We start from the raw sequence: 19896 nt of genomic DNA, 5'->3' as shown, positions 1-19896 counted from the left end.
TGCTCCTCCCCCACCGCTCCACCTTCTTCCTCCGTCGGCCGGTGGGCGAGACTGATCCCACCCACCGGCCGAGGAGACCTAATGCGCATGCGCGGCAATGGCACGCATGCGCATTGGCTCACCCCATAGGAAAGCATTGAAAATGAATTTCAATGCTTCCCTATGGGGAATAGAGCGACGCTGGAGGTCCTCACACAGCGTGAGGACGTCCAGCGACGCTCTAGCAGAGATAATCTGTGCTAGGGACCAGGAAGTTCCCTCTAGTGGCTGTCTAATAGACAGCCACTAGGGGAGGACTTAACCCTGCAAGATAATTATTGCAGTTTATAAAAAACTGCAATAATTACACTTGCAGGGTTAAGGGTAGTGGGAGTTGGCACCCAGACCACTCCAATGGGCAGAAGTGGTCTGGGTGCCTGGAGTGTCCCTTTAAGCTCACATGTACAATACACATTGTGGCCCTACTTACTACACAATGAGTTGTAGTGAATCATAAATATCAAAATATTTCTATGTCCTCTTGTCACAGCTTTTTTATATTAGTATGAATTTAGCAATTTCTTTTCAAATTCCCCACAATTTACTGTTTAATGAATAAACCCTTAATATATTGCTAAGTCCCTTTACATTGATCTTAAGATTTCTGCCTTTTAAAGTTTATCTCGCCCTACTATTTTATCTTCTTTTGCAAATTTACAAGATGATAATGAAATCAAAACAAATATAAGCTTATAGTTAAAACACATATATTGTTTACTATAGATTGAGCTTATTGAGTGAGTTAAAACATTATGGTTTTATAACAGCTGTAGATAAAAAGTTCTACTTTGTTTGCTGTCTGTTACCGCCGCTACAATTCATTTATTCCTGAGTGTATGAATTCTAGATGGTCTAGGGCAGCATTTTTCCTGTACTATCCATTAGCTTGAATAATTGATTTGTGGTTCGGAAAACACGGTACATCTTGCAATCTTACAGAGTTATTCACTAAAGTAAGAATGGCAGGGACGTTTTCGTGATTTCAAAGGGAATTTCAAATTGAAGACCAAAGTAGCAGAACTGGAAGCAGAACTGACTGGGAGAATTTTTCCGGTTCAGCTATCTTAACCTTAAATGTAAAATTTACTTTGAATTCCCTGCAATTCTCACTAGTGAGTAGCTGGAATGATGTGAACAAAGTGGAATGATGTGAACAAATTGTATTGCTGCTAATATTTTAGACCAGGGGAAGGCAACCTTCTGCACTCCAGATGTTGTGGACTACATCTCCCATAATGCTTTGCCATGATGTTGGCAAAGCATCAAGGGAGATGTAGTCCTCAACATCTGGGGTGCTGAAGGTTGCCTGTCCCTGTTTAGACTCTGCCTAAAATATTACAGAATAAGGAATACCATATAATCTGTAGACAATTAGATTATCATACTATCTCTTGTAATCATAAACAAATAAATGAAAATAGAACAGTATGTCAAATTACAACTATTCACAGACAGCAGTCTATTCACCCCAGGTATCAAACCAGTACAATAAAATGCTGGTTTGTAAAAACTAAGAAATCAGCAGTGAATGGGATAAATCAAAAGAGATCTATTCTGCACTTTAAAAATTATATGAGTGATTTCAAATTCATAATGAAAAATTACACAATGAAATGATAGTGATATATAATGCAACTAATGATACAAACATAATACATACTAATATATAACAGACAGATCAATCGATCACACATAATTTCTTAATCCATGCTTTACCCTAACACTTACACTATCCCTAATCTTCAGGGGCGGACTGACCACTCGGGCAGATCGGTCATGGACCGAGGGCCCGAGGGAGTCAGGGGCCCGGCAGGTTGCACAGCCATGCTCTGGCTGGGAGATCAGATCACAGATTCTCCCCAGCCAGAAACAAACATATTCTAGGGATAGGTTGCTCCTGCAACCTATCTCTTTCTGTTGCCCCCCTCCACCCTCACCTTCTGAGACCTGGCAGTGATCCTGCTGCTCCTGCCAGGTCTCCTCCATGCAATGTCTGCGGAGCTCCGTGTGAGGGGAAGAGGCGGGGCCGAAAGAGGGGAAGTTACCTCACTTCCTGTCCTGCCCTCTACTGCAGAATCTGCTAAACCCTGGCAAACAGCAGGTAAGTAAATATTTTTTTTTAATCTAATATCCCCCCTTACCCAGCCCAGCCCCTTCACCCATCTCAGCCCCTGTGCCCCCTTCACCCATCCCAGCCCTGTGCCCCCCTTCACCCATCCCAGAACCTGTTCTCCCTTCACCCATCCCAGACCCTGTGCCCCCCTTCACCCACCCCAGACCCTTGTCCCCTTCACCCATCCCAGCCCTGTGCCCCCTTCACCCATCCCAGACCCTGTGCCCCCTTCACTCAGCCCTGTGCCCCCTTCACCCATCCCAGCCCTGTGCCCCCTTACCCACCCCAGCACCTGTACCCCCTTAACCCACTCCAGTGCCCCTTCACCATCTCAGCACCAGTGCCCCCTTCACCCATCTCAGCACCAGTGCCCCTTCACCATCTCAGCACCAGTGCCCCCTTTCACCCATCCCATCCCCTGTGCCCCCTTCACCCATCCCAGTCCTGTGCCCCCTTCACCCATTCCAGCACCTGTACCCCCTTAACCCACCCTAGTTCCCCCTTCACCCATCCCAGACCTTGTGCCCCCTTTCACCCATTTTTGCCCCAGTGCCCCCTTTCACCCATCCCAGCTCCAGTGCCCCTTCACCCATCTCAGCTCCAGTGCCCCTTCACCCATCTCAGCCCCTGTACCCCGTTCACCCATCTCAGCCCCTGTACCCCCTTCACCCATCAAAGCACCTGTACCCCCTTTCACCCATCCCAGACCCTATGCCCCCTTTCACCCATCCCAGACCCTGTGTCCCCTTCCACCCATCTCAGCTCCAGTGCCCCTTCACCCATCCCAGACCCTGTGCCCCCTTCCACCCATCCCAGCCCCTGTGCCCCCTTTACCCATCCCAGCCCCTGTGCCCCTTTCACCCATCCCAGTCCCTGTGCCCCTTTACCCATCCCATGTGCCCCTTTACCCATCCCAGCCCATGTGCCCCTTTACCCATCCCAGCCCCAGTGCCCTACCCACCCAGCCCAGCACCTCTGCCCCCCTTCATCCATACCAGCCCTTGTGCTCCCTTTACCCATCCCAGTCCCTGTGCCCCTTTTACCGATCCCAACCCCAGTGCCCCTTTACCCATCTCAGTGCCCCCTTAACCCATCTCAGCTCCAGTGCCCCCTTTCATGCATCCCAGTACCTGTGCAGCTTCACCCACCCCATTACATGTGCCCCTTCACCCAGCCCAGTACCTGTGCCCCTTCACCCAGCCCTGTACCTGTGCTCCCTTTACCTATCCCAGCCCCTGTACCCCTTCACCCATCCCAGGCCCTGTGCCCCCCTTTTCCTATCCCAGCCCCTGTACCCCTTCACCCATCCGAGCCCCTGTACCCCTTCACCCATCCCAGCCCCTGTGCCCCTTTCACCCATCTCAGCCCCTCTGCCCCCTTTCACCCATCCCAGCCCCTGTGCCCCCTTTCACCCATCCCAGCCCCTGTGCCCCTTTCACCCAGCCCCTGTGCCCCTTTCACCCACCCCAGCCCCTGTGCCCCTTTACCCATCCCAGCCCATGTGCCCCTTTACCCATCCCAGCCCCAGTGCCCTACCCACCCAGCCCAGCACCTCTGCCCCCTTCATCCATTCCAGCCCCTGTGCTCCCTTTACCCATCCCAGTCCCTGTGCCCCTTTCACCCATCCCAACCCCAGTCCCCCTTTACCTATCTCAGTACCCCCTTAACCCATCTCAGCTCCAGTGCCCCCTTTCATGCATCCCAGTACCTGTGCAGCTTCACCCACCCCATTACATGTGCCCCTTCACCCAGCCCAGTACCTGTGCCCCTTCACCCAGCCCTGTACCTGTGCTCCCTTTACCTATCCCAGCCCCTGTACCCCTTCACCCATCCCAGGCCCTGTGCCCCCCTTTTCCTATCCCAGCCCCTGTACCCCTTCACCCATCCGAGCCCCTGTACCCCTTCACCCATCCCAGCCCCTGTGCCCCTTTCACCCATCTCAGCCCCTCTGCCCCCTTTCACCCATCCCAGCCCCTGTGCCCCCTTTCACCCATCCCAGCCCCTGTGCCCCTTTCACCCAGCCCCTGTGCCCCTTTCACCCACCCCAGCCCCTGTGCCCCTTTACCCATCCCAGCCCGTGTGCCCCTTTACCCATCCCAGCCCCAGTGCCCTACCCACCCAGCCCAGCACCTCTGCCCCCTTCATCCATTCCAGCCCCTGTGCTCCCTTTACCCATCCCAGTCCCTGTGCCCCTTTCACCCATCCCAACCCCAGTCCCCCTTTACCTATCTCAGTACCCCCTTAACCCATCTCAGCTCCAGTGCCCCCTTTCATGCATCCCAGTACCTGTGCAGCTTCACCCACCCCATTACATGTGCCCCTTCACCCAGCCCAGTACCTGTGCCCCTTCACCCAGCCCTGTACCTGTGCTCCCTTTACCTATCCCAGCCCCTGTACCCCATCACCCATCCCAGGCCCTGTGCCCCCCTTTTCCTATCCCAGCCCCTGTACCCATTCACCCATCCCAGCCCCTGTACCCCTTCACCCATCCCAGTCCCTGTGCCCCTTTACCCATCCCAGCCCCTGTGCCCCCTTCACCCATCCCAGCCCATGTACCCCTTTATCCATCCCAGCCCCTGTACCCCTTTATCCATCCCAGCCCCTGTACCCACCTTTTCCTATCCCAGCCCCTGTACCCACCTTTTCCTATCCCAGCCCCTGTACCCACCTTTTCCTCTCCCAGCCCCTGTGTCCACCTTTTCCCATCCCAGCCCCTGTGCCCCCCTTTTCCTATCCCAGGCCCTTTACCCATCCCAGGCCCTGTGCCCCCTTCACCCATAACACCACCTGTGCCCCCTTCACCCATCCCAGTCTTTATGCCCCTTTATCCATCTGAGCCCCCTTTCATAGCCCCTCTGCCCTTTTTATCCATCTGAGCCCCTATGCCCCTTTACCATCCCAGATCCCACTCCCCCTTCACCCACTACAGCCCTATCACTCTCATTCCTATCCTTCCCTGTACCCACCACAGCCTCTGTGCCTTTTTGTACACTCCTCAGCCTCTCTCTCCCTGTAACCATCTCACCTCTATGCCTTCCTGCACCCACTACAGTCTTCATCACTCTCATCCCTATCCCTCCCTGCACTCACTACAGCCCCCACTGCTCCCACTGCAGCCGCTATCCCCTCCACCGTCCGTATGCCCCCTGCACCTACTATAGCCCCTATCCCCCTTCATGCACTGCAGTCACTATCCACACACATACTGTAGCCTCTGTATCTCCCCCACACAGTAGAGCCTCTAGTATCATACAAACATACACTACAGTCCCAGTATCCCCCAGCTGCCTACTATAGCCCCTATCCCCCACACACACAACAGCCCCTAGCCACACACTCTCTGCAACACAACCAGCCCTCTCCACTAACATACAACACTGCAAACAGCTCCATACACACACACAAACCCACAAGGAACCTCACTGTATACACGTAATCCCACAAACAGCATTCCCACACATTCAATACCACAAGCAGCCTCCCTACACAAACATCACAAGAGGCATCCTCAGCATGGCAATACTGCATACAGCCTCCTCATACATACAAACACAATTAATACAATTACTTATATAGCACCAACATATTCTGCAGCGCAGTACAATAGGTAAAACAAGTCAAACAATTAATTCTAATTCAACATGTTGACATATAGGAACACAAGCAGCATCCCACACATGCAACCACAAGTAGCCTCCAAACCTCCAAACACATGTGTTTGGAGGCTGCTTGTATGGTTGAACATGTGGGGGATGCTGCTTGTGATGTCACCAACAAACACAGAGGAAGTGTTTAATTAAATTTGCTTTATGTCTTTATTTTAATGGGGGGGGGGGGGGGGGTTTGGTTGGATTAACCCTTTAAAGCAGGGCTGTCCAACCTGCGGCTCCCCAGATGTTGCTGAACTACAACTCCCGTGATTCCCTGGCTATCTTTTTAATTGAAAGAATACTGGGAGTTGTAGTTCAGCAACATCTGGGGGGCCGCAGGTTGGAGAGCCCTGCTTTAAAGTATACCTGGCCCTGTTTGGGGGACGCCATGACTCACACAGCCATGCTGGGTAGCGCGCACATATCTGTATGACAGCTGCACAAAGACCTTGCACCGGGAGGGGGGCCCTTGATCTCCTATTGACCGAGGGCCCTATAAGTGGTCAGTCCGCCCCTGCTAATCTTAAACCTCTACATTATGCTAACACTAGCCCTGACTCTTAACCCATCCACTAACCTAACACTAACCCTGTCCTAACACAAGCCCTAATTTTAAACACACTAATCATAGTCTAAAAATTTAATATAAACCATACAGCAGGATAAAACATATATTAGTGGAAATTTTGAACCTCTCAATAGCATTTCTTTCCTAGTAATATGCATCATCAATATCGGGAGTAGGAAACTTTTGGCACTCCAGATGTGGACTACATCTGGCATTGTCCTACAGCCATAATCATGGAAATGCATCATGGGATATGTAGTCCACAACATCTGGAGTGCCAAATGTCGCCTACCCCTGATCTATATAAATATATTTTATAGCAACAGGGTTTCTACCTGCTCACTGATATCCTCACATCAAATACCTACATTTCAGTCATCACTCTTATTTTTATATTATTGGCTTCAATAAATGTGTTATAAATTAAACCAGTTAAGCCATAGCACATTACTACAGTAATGTCGTGAAGGACAATCAAAATTGGATAATTATTTACTAAAACAGTAACCCTCGGCTGAATGATTAACATGCATTTCTAAGTAATGTGGTAGCGGAAAACCCCTCAGTTTATATAAAGTATACACACAGATAAATCACAGTCCCAGGATGGGGTAAAGCGGGGTCTCAATATGGAAGCTGAATGATGCACGCATTGTCTGGGGAAGTGGCACTCATTACTGACATACAAGTCAGTTTGGTGTCTCTTGGTTGTGATGCTGTACAGAGAAAGACAAGATAGAATCAACACAGGGGACTGAGATTCAACGATGAGTTAGTGGGAGATAAATAATTTATTGGCAGTGTTATTCAGTAAAGATTCTGGCAACACTTTTTGTTTTCACTCGTACAAGTATTCACCAAGGGGAGAATTATTAGGAATTCAAAGGGAATTTCAAATTTAAGGCCAACACAGTTAAAATGTAAAGGTATTCGTCAAGTCAGTTATGCTTCCAGTTCGAGTTAGCTTGGTCTAAAATATGGAATTAACTTAGATTACAGACAATTCTAACCATGGTTAATTATTCTATGAGTGAAAACGTCCTGCCAGCATCAGCATATCTCAAACCAAAAATTCTAAAATCTTTTTAAGTTCCTTTTTCCTTCTTCCTTGTTTTGTATTTGCATTAATCCTGGCCTCTTGACTACAGGCTGACTTATAAATAGAGAAGTAGATGTGTGTGTTTGTGACAAAGAGTGTATCTGATAAGGCCTGTGGGAAAATATTGATCTAATTAAACAAATTCATACACTATCAACAAATACACAGATGTCCCTGTTAATTTTTTAAATTATTTTAGAGCAGAGAGAGAGAGAGAGAGAGGATACATAAAGGCCATCATTTTGTTATGGGGGCATAACCCCACTTAAGGGTTCTGGATACATAATGAACATATCATACGATGCAAGAAGAAATTAATTATTGGCAGCAAAAGCCAATAGTTACTGCTGCCCAGAAATGTAATTCCCACCAATATCAGACAGGTCTTGTGAGATTAGCGCCCCCACATAGCAGGTGCAGGTTTTCAGTCACATCATTTTAATGTCATCTAAAGTCCAATACGAGATTTGATAAATGATCTAGAAGTTTTAATAAATATTTAATCTCTCTCTCTATACAATATAAATATATATATATCTATATATATATATATATAGTAAATTTATTATATATATATTATATTTATTTATATATATATAAATCTTTTAAATATAAAACACACCCACATATTTTAATTAGAAATTTAGAAGAAAAAAATTAAACAACCATGTAAAATTGCAGCTTATGTGTATAGGGGGATGGGGTATGTATGTAGTATGTATGTGTATAGGGGATATAGTATGTATGTAGTATGTATGTGTATAGGGGATATAGTATGTATGTAGTATGTATGTGTATAGGGGATGTAGTATGTATGTGTATAGGGGATATAGTATGTATGTAGTATGTATGTGTATAGGGGATATAGTATGTATGTAGTATAGGGGATGTAGTATGTATGTAGTATGTATGTGTAAAGGGGATGTAGTATGTATGTGTATAGGGGATGTAGTATGTATGTGTATAGGTGATGTAGTATGTATGTGTATAGGGGATGTAGTATGTATGTGTATAGGGAATATAGTATGTATGTAGTATGTATGTGCATATGGGATATAGTATGTATGTAGTGTGTATGTGTATAGGGGATGTAGTATGTATGTAGTATGTATGTGTATAGGGGATATAGTATGTATGTAGTATAGGGGATGTAGTATGTATGTAGTATGTATGTGTAAAGGGGATGTAGTATGTATGTGTATAGGGGATATAGTATGTATGTAGTATGTATGTGTATAGGGGATATAGTATGTATGTAGTATGTATGTATGTATGTAGTATGTATGTAGTATAGGGGATGTAGTATGTATGTAGTATGTATGTGTATAGGGGATATAGTATGTATGTAGTATGTATGTGTATAGGTGATGTAGTATGTATGTGTATAGGGGATGTAGTATGTATGTGTATAGGGGATATAGTATGTATGTAGTATAGGGGATGTAGTATGTATGTAGTATGTATGTGTAAAGGGGATGTAGTATGTATGTGTATAGGGGATATAGTATGTATGTAGTATGTATGTGTATATGGGATATAGTATGTATGTAGTATGTATGTGTATAGGGGATATAGTATGTATGTAGTATGTATGTATGTATGTAGTATGTATGTAGTATAGGGGGTGTAGTATGTATGTAGTATGTATGTGTATAGGGGATATAGTATGTATGTAGTATGTATGTGTATAGGTGATGTAGTATGTATGTGTATAGGGGATGTAGTATGTATGTGTATAGGGAATGTAGTATGTATGTAGTATGTATGTGTAAAGGGGATGTAGTATGTATGTGTATAGGGGATATAGTATGTATGTAGTATGTATGTGTATAGGGGATATAGTATGTATGTAGTATGTATGTGTATAGGGGATATAGTATGTATGTATGTAGTATGTATGTAGTATAGGGGATGTAGTATGTATGTAGTATGTATGTGTATAGGGGATATAGTATGTATGTGTATAGGGGATATAGTATGTATGTAGTATGTATGTGTATAGGGGATATAGTATGTATGTAGTATGTATGTGTATAGGGGATATAGTATGTATGTAGTATGTATGTGTATAGGGCATGTAGTGTGTGTATAGGGGTGTAATTAATGTGTGTGTGTATATGGGCTGCGGGATGTGTTAGAGGATGAAGTATGTGTGCAGTATGTATGTGTATAGGGGATATAGTATGTATGTAGTATGTATGTGTATAGGGGATATAGTATGTTTGTAGTATGTATGTGTATAGGGGATATAGTATGTATGTAGCATGTATGTGTATAGGGGATATAGTATGTATGTAGTATGTATGTGTATAGGCCTAGGGGATGTAGTGTGTGTATAGGGGATGTAGTATGTATGTAGCATGTATGTGTATAGGGGATATAGTATGTATGTAAATTGTATGTGTATAGGGGATGTAGTATGTATGTGTATATGGGATATAGTATGTATGTAGCATGTATGTGTATAGGGGATATAGTATGTATGTAGTATGTATGTGTATAGGGGATGTAGTGTGTGTATAGGGGATGTAGTATGTATGTAGCATGTATGTGTATAGGGGATATAGTATGTATGTAAGTTGTATGTGTATAGGGGATGTAATTAATGTGTGTGTATATGGGCTGCAGGGTGTGTATAGGGGATGTAGTATGTATGTAGCATGTATGTGTATAGGGGATATAGTATGTATGTAAGTTGTATGTGTATAGGGGATATAGTATGTATGTGGTATGTATGTGTGTAGGGGATGTAGTGTGTGTGTAGGGGATGTAGTGTGTGTGTAGGGGATGTAAGGAATGTGTGTGTATATGGGCTGCAGGGTGTGTATAGGGGATGTAGTATGTATGTAGTATGTATGTGTATAGGGGATATAGTATGTATGTAGTATGTATGTGTATAGGGTATGTAGTATGTATGTAGTATGTATGTGTATAGGGGATGTAGTGTGTGTATAGGGGATGTAATGAATGTGCGTGTATATGGGCTACAAGGTGTGTATAGGGGATGTAGTGATTGTGTGTGCATGTTTAGGTGACATACTTGTTTTTGTGGGGAATGTCGGAGATCCTCCCTTTAGAAAATGCTTTAGACTTGAGAAAGAGAGGATCTTATAAAAGCCTATCATTCCAACGTTCTCTTAGTCCAATAAAAAAAGTCAAAGGTATTACAAGATACTCATTTCATCTGTTATATGACATCTGCAACACTGGACTAATATACCGTATATACTCGAGTATAAGCCGAGTTTTTCAGCACATTTTTTGGCTTATACTCGAGTCAGTGTCTGGATTATGGCAATTTACATTACCATAATACAGACAGGGGCTGTGGGGGCTGTCAGAGCTGTAACTTACCTGTCCTGCAGCTCCTGTCAGCTCTCTCCTCCTCCGCGCCGTCCGTTCAGCACCTCGGTCAGCTCCCAGTGTAAATCTCGCGAAAGCCGCAGCTCTCGCGAGACTTACAGTGTGAGCTGACAGAAGAGCTGACCGGACGGCGCGGAGGAGGAGAGAGCTGACAGGAGCTGCAGGACAGGTAAGTTACAGCTCTGACAGCCCCCCTCTCCCCCACTGAACTACCAATGCAATATATCAAGCAGGGAGGGGGGACGAATACATTATATATTAATAATAAAAAAATAATAATAATTAAATTAAATAATAAATAATAATAAAAAAATAATAATAATTAAACTAAATAAAAAAATAATAATAAATAATAATAAAAAAATTAAAATAATAAAAAAAAAAAATTGCCCACCCGCCACCAAGGCTCTGCAACACACACACACACACACACACACACTCATACACACACTGCACTCATACACACACACTGCACTCATACACACACCGCATTCATACACACACACTGCATTCATACACACACTGCATTCATACACACACTGCATTCATACACACACACACTGCATTCATACACACACTGCACTCATACACACACTGCACTCATACACACAATGCATTCATACACACACACTGCATTCATACACACACTGCATTCATACACACACTGCATTCATACACACACACTGCATTCATACACACACTGCACTCATACACACGCTGCACTCATACACACGCTGCACTCATACACACACGCTGCACTCATACACACACACTGCATTCATTATACACACACTGCATTCATTATACACACACTGCATTCATTATACACACACTGTAAATAAATATTCAATTAATATATTTTTTTTAGGATCTAATTTTATTTAGAAATGTACCAGTAGCTGCTGCATTTCCCACCCTAGTCTTATACTCGAGTCAATAAGTTTTCCCAGTTTTTTGGGGTAAAATTAGGGGCCTCGGCTTATATTCGGGTCGGCTTATACTCGAGTATATATGGTAACTGTAAGCTCTACTCCAACTCTTTCTCCCTCTCGTTCTCTCTATATGTATTTGGGGTACAAAACCAAGATTAAGTTTCTACGTTGCCCAGAGTGCTTCTTTTATGAGTGAAGTAATTGTGCAATTGCATTTTCATAAATCTTTTATTAATCTTTTTCACTAAACCCCCCTCCCCCCCCCAAAAAAAAAAATCCCTCAACTTTCATCTGGAATAAAATGCTTTTTGGATGATAACCCAAAATTGGCGTTCCCAAAATTAAGATGGAGTGGATATTTACACAGTTCTTTCTATTAAACTGTGTTTCTAGAGACACAAGGCGTTTGGCTCAATTGCTGTAAATAGGCAAACCCATGGAAGGAGAATGTGTAATTGCTCAAATCCAGTATCTGTTCATATGTATCATATGTATTCCAGAGTCATTTAGATAACTTGTGTAAACATCCCAAATTTCTATGGAATATGAGTACAAAGGTTAATTGCGGGTGACTTAGCAGTTACAAATATTATATATCTTTGCTTTTCATTTTGGGTTTTTTCTTGACTTTATCTTCTTATACTGTTGAATTTGTGTGTGTGGCAGAGTGAAAGTGTGTGGGGAGAATGACAATGTGTTTGAGTGGGTAACAGTGTGTTTTAGTGGATGACACTGTGTTTGAGTGGGTGATAGGTGTGAACCAGCTGAATCCCTCTACTGTGTATTACTGCTGTTAATCCAAAAGGGAGAAAACACAATTGTGCTCAGTTACATCTCTCCCACATGTATAACTTTGACAAAACTTGCGGAGATACATGGCCAAATTAGCAGCCTGTTCATTTAATGTTTTCAAACATAATCGATCTTTTGTCTCTATAATATCCTGAGGCATTTTAGCAGCTCACATATTCAAATTACACTTTAACTGTAGAAATAGAAACCCTGGAGCATTTGCTATTGTGTATAGTGAGCCATTTTTAAGCATGTAAAACTGTAATGACACCGGGTATAATGGTGAAGCTGACGGTGGCACTGCGGTCCCAGAGATTGGGAGTTTCAGAGCCCCTGGGGGCGACACAAGGCTTTGGGGCCTGCGGCCTGTGAGGGTGAAGAGCGGGGCAGTTGGTTGCCGTACTGTTTGTTAGCCTGGCTGCCATGCGGTGACCTTGTGACATGCCTCGTGGGTTCCGTTCCCCCCCTTGGGCCGGGGGGGGGGGGTTATCCCTGTCCCCACTGGGGGAAATCATCGCCTACCATCACCAGGCTTACCTTGCACTGTGCACTCCGTGACTGAGCGCCAAAAAGGTGGCAACATGACTGATGCTGAGTGACACAACCTTGCCTACAAGCAGGCAGCTCTGCCCACAGGACTGCATCCTGAAAATACCTGTCTGTGACACACAAGTGACGGCTCCCCTCTGAACTCCTGCCCACTTACCCACAGTTCAGGGCTGGAACCTGTAGCTGCCTTCCTGGGCATGGGGCCCTCAGAGGTAATCCCTTTCACTACGGCCAGGGGCGGACTGACCAGTCGGGCACTTCGGACATGGCCCCCACCGGGGCCGCGGCATCTGGGGACTGTGCACGTAGGTGCCACACTCTGAGGGGCCGACCGCGGTACATGCTGGAGCTGCCGGGCTGGGTGGCAGCCTTGCCGGTCCGGCGGCACTCCTGTCACTAATGCTGAGGACGGAAGGAGGGAGGAGCATGTCTCTCTCTCATGCTCCCTTGCGGTTCCCACAATTCCCAGCACAGGATGCACAGTATGCTGTGCTGGGAATTGTGGGAACCGCAAGGGAGCATGAGAGAGAGACATGCTCCTCCTTCCGTCCTCAGCATTAGTGACAGGAGTGCCGCCGGACCGGCAAGGCTGCCACCCAGTCCGGCTCCAGCATGTACCGCGGCCGGCCCCCTCTGTCTTCTCTTGGTAAATGGGAGGGGGAAATAGATAGAGGCAGGGGAAGAGGGAAGAAACAGACAGTGGGAAATAGAGAGACGGGGAGGGGAAGGAAAGAGATGGTGGAGAGAGTGACACAGGGAAAGGAGGGAGAAAGAGACAGGGGGAAGAGTGAGACACAGGGGGAGAAAGAGGGGGAATAGAGAGATGGTGGAGGGGGGAGAAAGAGACAGAGGGGAAGAGAGATGTGGGGTAGAGAGAGACACAGGGGAGGGGGGAGAAAGAGACAGAGGGGACGAGAGACACAGGGAGAAAGGAGAGAGACACACTCTCCGGCTCTCGCAAGAGTGAACTCTAGCCCTGGAGCTACGGGCTAGAGTTCACTCTCAACACTGCGACCACCAGGGATTCCTGGTGGTCGCAGTAGTGAGAGTGAACTCTAGCCCCATACACACACTGCCCCCACACACACACCATACACATTCACTCACTGCCCCCACACACACACCATACACATTCACACACTGCCCCCCATACACACACACTGTCCTCACTCCATTGTAGTCTCTAATGGGGCCTGGAGTAGATTCTTTCTAACACTCTCTAAAGGACACTGAGATAGCCTCTGCTAGAAAGACCTCCCCTCCATGGCCCATTAGCCCTCAATTGTAGTCTCTACTGGGGCCTGGAGGCGATTGTTTCCAGCAGAGGCTATCTAATGGACGCTGAGATGGCCTCTGCTAGAAAGACCCCCTTCCAAGCCTATTAGACTCCATTGTAGTCTCTAATGGGGCCTGGAGGGGATTCTTTCTAACACACTCTCTAAAGGACACTGAGATAGCCTCTGCTAGAAAGACCCCCCTCCATGGCCCATTAGCCCTCAATTGTAGTCTCTAGGGGATTATTGCACTTTTGTTCCTTGTGTAATCTCGAGGGGATTATTGCACTTTTGTTCCTTGTGTCTAAAGATTGTGTAGGGTGTGGCTGGAGGCGGGACAAGGGTGGGGCTTGCTGCGGAGCATGGGTGGGGCCTGTAAGGGGGCCCTTGATTTATTTTGCCCGTGGGCCCTGAGGGTTCTCAGTCCGCCCCTGACTACAGCCCTACACCTGGTCATACCACTTCCTGCAGGACTTGTTTGTCGCAAAGAGCCAAAACCAAGGGCGCAGGTAACAGGCCCATGAAGTGCCAGGGGCCGGCGGCATGTTGATTTCCAGACCGCACAAAATGCAGCTGCTATATACTGCCAGTGGGAGACAGGAGCAGACCAAAACCAGAAGACATGGCAGATATGCCTGTAAGCGTACCCCTAGAAGCAGGGCCACCATCAGGTGGTGACAACCATGACGGTTGTCACGGGCCTGGCGGTCCTGGGGGGCCCGGACTGCACAGGTAATCCTCTGCATGCCCGGCACCCAGCCCTTCAATCTGCATATATATATATAGCAAGTACCGCTATGTATATATGCCTCTGCGGGCCCAGGATATACTTACCTTCCCCTCCAACACTCTCGCGAGCCACAGCAGTAAAGCGTTGCCGCAGGTTGTCATGACAACTCTCCGCTGCACGCAATGCATGCTGGGCTCGCATAGAGCAGTGGCTGGCAGGAGGGAGAACATGGAGGGAGTCTGCTGGGCTCCTCCTTGCTGGCCCAACAAGTACAGCCACCAGACCACCAGGGAATCCAGTGACCCCCTCCCTGGCTACAGGGAAGAGGCAGGGAGGGGGGAATACATATTTTTTAAAAAAAATTATTATACAAATTCTACATTAAAAAAAATACCTCCCAGCAGCATTTGTCACACATCCACCACACACATACATCAAACAGACAAACTGCATCCACTACACAACCATCCCACATCATCCACTACACAACCATACACATCATCCACTACATAAACACACACATAATCCACTACACAACCATACACATCATCCACCACATAAACACACACATCATCCACTACACAACAACAACAACAGTCCTTGGCTTGTTCTAGTTTACGCTGTCTCTCTGTCCCCTTGATCCCGGCTCGTTCTGGACTCTTTCTTTTCTTGTCCTCGTCAAGTCCGGCCATTCTAAGGTCCGGTAAGTCGTATCTTGTTTTCTGCCTCTAGACTATCTGGACTATTCTTGCGTGTTGGAGTATATTACCGTGACACTTATACTATAGAAGATGCAATTATCACAGGCAGGAAAAATACAGTTTTTACAGCATATTCATAACTTCTCAAATATACATCACATTCACATAAATTATATATTCACGACCAATCCATTCAGGGGAACAACATATCAAAAAATGGCATGAATCAGACCAGGGGTTCAGAAGTTAGTAAAGTATCTTTTGGGGCCTGGCTGGCTGCATGGCTATCTGGCCCAAACCGGTTTTACAGAACCCTCTATCCTGGAGACAATGGGGAAAATAATCCAATTATATCCAGGGATAGAGGCAGACTCCATTGAGCACATGTTACCAGTAAAACACAAAAGGATACAAAAATACATAACTCCTATCATACTGAATTGAACGGGCCAAATCTCCCAGGGTCCATAGTCACAGGGCAAGATGCGGGCAAGCAATCCTCTCCAGGCACAAGTGGCGAAGGGCACTTCGTCACAGTAATAAATCCATGAATAAAGTAGCAGGGAGGGAAAGTACCGAATGAATGGAGGGTGATTCTTCACAATTAGATACAATAAATGGTGCCGACAGCGGCATTATCAGGTAAAAACGCACTGTCAAAGCAATATATCACTTTCTCCTAGAATTAAGGACTTAGTACAACCAAACCCCTTGTCCTCCATACATAACTAAATATATGCACTATTTACACAAATAAACAATACAGGAGATTCTATTCACTAAAGAGTGAATTCTGGTGAATTTCGAAAAAAATATATATAAATAATTTGATTTTCAATACATTGAAATTCACTATTGACTGAATAAACCCCAAAGTATTTAAGCAACCCACGAGACAATATAGAACAATGAAGCTGCTGGCATTAAATGTAAATAGAAAGATCTTCTCTACCTTCTCTCTGAAGTGTCTTGAAGCAGCAAACATGGATTGCATTTGAAGGTGCACCCATCACTTTTATACCATTCTCATTAAAAACTGTAACGTCATCATATTGGGCCCCTTGCTTTTGTTTTTCAAAAGGTCAATTCGTGCTAACTATGCGAATAACATCTATAGTTCCATATCTTTATTATATTATTGTTTGTAGTCTGGAAGGAGATAAAATAAAGTTACTCATTGCCCTAATCTGTGGGTTAAAATTAAAAATTTTACTTTTTATAATCACCTGTGACATGCATTATATTACATATAATAAATTTTGAAAATGCTGTATCTTTTCTTTGAGGTTTCTTGGAACAGCAAACGCTTATTACATTTCAAAGATCACCTATTGTTTTCATATCATCCCTTTAAATATTAGTGTTATTTAAAACAGTAATGTCATCACATTGAGCAATTTACTGATGTTTTCCCAAAAGCCAATTCTTGATTACTGTGACAATAAAGATTTAGAGTTCTCAAGAAAACAGTTTTTTGTTTTCATATCTTCATTTGAACTATGGAACCATTAAGTGCAAGGAGACAATAATAGAAAATTTGATACGTAACTGAATTTTAATTTCCTGGTCATTTCCCCGGCAACATCAGTAATAGGGAATCTAACCCATTAGTGATGCTGCTGTGGTTGGCCAGGTAAACAGAAAATTTATATTTTTTAGTTTATATAGCTTTATTAGATTTTAGACATAATTTATATAAACAACATCAGAAACGTTGAAATATTTGGTTCACATATGTTATAACTTATAAATCTTACAAGTATACTGTTTTTATAAACGATATTACAAGAAAAGAGAGAAAAAAGGGGGGGAAGTACAAAAAATGCTGCCCCAGAAAGAGGTATGACAAGAGGGAAATCAGAGACTGATCAGACCACATCGGGGAGCCACTTGCCAACAAGCTCATTCTCCTCTCCTTATAGGCCTTACCAAGATAATGGTCAGCAAAAAGTTGGTCCCACTTCGTCTGTCACGGAGGAGGAGAGCAGCACCCAGGGCCGGTGCAAGGATTTTTGCCGCCCTAGGCAAAAGTAAAGTTTGCCGCCCCCCCCCCCCCCCCCCATGTGACATTACAATGCCCAAACCATATGATCTGCCATGTTAACTAACGCCAGTGCTGCAGTGCCGCCGTGTTTACATTAAAAGGCCTGCAGGGACAGGCTATAGACACCAGAACCACTACATTTAGCTGCAGTGGTTCTGGGGACAATTGTTTTTTCTTTAATGTAAGGTAAATTAGAGATTAGTGCCACGAATAATATACTAGATTGCCTACTTACAACCAGATGAGGATGATGATGGGCTCTAGCTGCAGTCTGGCTCCACTGGTCTGGTGTAGAACAGGCTCTTTGGAGGCTGTTTGTAACTGTGGTCACAAAAATCAATGTTCTGGGAGAACGGGAAGCAGCTCCATTTTTTGGGGGGCCGTTTACACAGCTCAAAGTCTGGGTCCCAGGGTCCACCTTCATGTTCCACCAATGAGTTTGTTCACAGGGGGTGGAGTGTGTAGGGGATGTCCTGATATGTGTGTAAGGAATGCATTGTGTGAATCTGTGTTTGTATGTGTAAGGGCTGCAAGGTGTGTTTCTGTGTATGTACGGGATGCAGTGTGTGCATCTCTAAGGGGTGCATTAAGTGTGTAAGGGGTGCATTGAGTGTGTGTAAAGAATGCATTGTGTGTTTCTGTGTGTGTAAGGGATGCATTGTGTGTAAGGGTTGCATTGCTGTTGTGTGTGTGTCTGTGTGTATAATGCATTGTGTGTTTTTCTGTGTGCAAGGGGTGCATTGTCTTTGTGTGTAAGGGGTGCATTGTGTGTGATTGTGTGTTTGTGTGTGTGTGTGATGGATGTCAATCTCTCCCCCTCCCTTGTCACTCTCTTCTCCCCCCTCCCTTGTCACTCTCTTCTCCCCCCTCCCTTGTCACTCTCTTCTCCCTCCCTCCCTTGTCACTCTCTTCTCCCCCCTCTCTTCTCCCCCGTTGTCACTCTCTTCTCCCCTCCCCAGTCACTCTCACCCCCTGTCAATTTCTTTCTCCCCCTGTCAATTTCTTTCTCTCCTTATCAATTTCTCCCCCCCTGTCAATTTATTTCTCTCCTTATCAATTTCTCCCCCCCATCAATTTCCCCCCCCTGTCAATTTCTCCCCATCAATTTCTTCCTCCCCCATCAATTCCCCCATCAATTTCTTCCTCCCCCCATCAATTCCCCCATCAATTTCTTCCTCCCCCATCAATTTCTTCCTCCCCCCATCAATCCCCCCCCCCCTGTCAATTTCTTCCTCCCCCCCTCCCCTACCTCTGTTGTAGCGTGGCCGAGCTCTGTATGGGCCGCGGGTACAGGGAGCTTTTGTTTCCTGTACCCAGCTGGACTAAAAGGAAGTGCACACTCAGTGAGTGGGGAGTTTAGTGTTACATTAGTTAGGGATAAAAAGACAAAATACATTTAAAAAAATCCAATTGTTTATAACAAGTTCTTGTGTAAAAAGTTCAACATGCTTAGGAAGTTCAGTGTGAATTCTAAAAGTGGGACTCAGAGGTGACAAACAATGCCTCGGACTTTGATGAGGGTTAATGCAGTAATTAATACTTAGAAGATGTGAAGGGTGTAAGGGCTGCACTAAGGGCTAGTAGCAGTAGTCTATAACAATAGAAACCAGACCAAATGGTCTAAATGGATAAACAACAACAAGTAGGCCTATATAGATGATAAAAAACTGTTTAGAATAAAAGTCTCACTTAAGACAACAGAATAAAAATAAAGGTGGATCCGTCCGGATAATAAAATATATAATGTGGAGATTAATAAAAAGTCATATGAAAGTCTCACTGATACAATCCTCGGGAGTTGATACGTCCGGATTGTTAAAATATCTGTATATGCGAAGACAAAAATGAGAACACGACAGGCAGCCAATAGTGTGATATGGTAAAATCCAATGGTAAAATAGATAAACGGAAGATAGTACACTCACATTTGTGAGAGCTCTAACCAGCTCTGGGGTGGAGGGCGTATAGCGGTATAATCCCCGCTAGAGGATATAGTGAAGAGGTGCGTCCATCACTCCGGCCGGGTTTGTTCAGTGCTCCAT

General features: G+C 45.2%; 1 protein-coding gene across 1 annotated transcript in view; it reads right to left on the bottom strand.

Annotated features, from left to right (window-relative positions):
• The window catches only part of LOC134609489 (phthioceranic/hydroxyphthioceranic acid synthase-like), a 55073-nt gene extending 38294 nt beyond the window's left edge, over positions 1–16779 (bottom strand). The window contains exon 1 of the mRNA XM_063453153.1: positions 16763–16779. The gene's annotated coding sequence lies outside the window, so the exon portion shown is untranslated. The remainder of the gene's footprint in view (positions 1–16762) is intronic.
• Positions 16780–19896: the final 3117 nt, after the last annotated feature.

This window comes from Pelobates fuscus, chromosome 4, assembly GCF_036172605.1.
Source record: "Pelobates fuscus isolate aPelFus1 chromosome 4, aPelFus1.pri, whole genome shotgun sequence".
Classification (NCBI taxonomy): domain Eukaryota; kingdom Metazoa; phylum Chordata; class Amphibia; order Anura; family Pelobatidae; genus Pelobates; species Pelobates fuscus.
The sequence above is the reverse complement of the archived record's forward strand: the minus strand, read 5'-3'. Positions and strand labels throughout refer to the sequence as shown.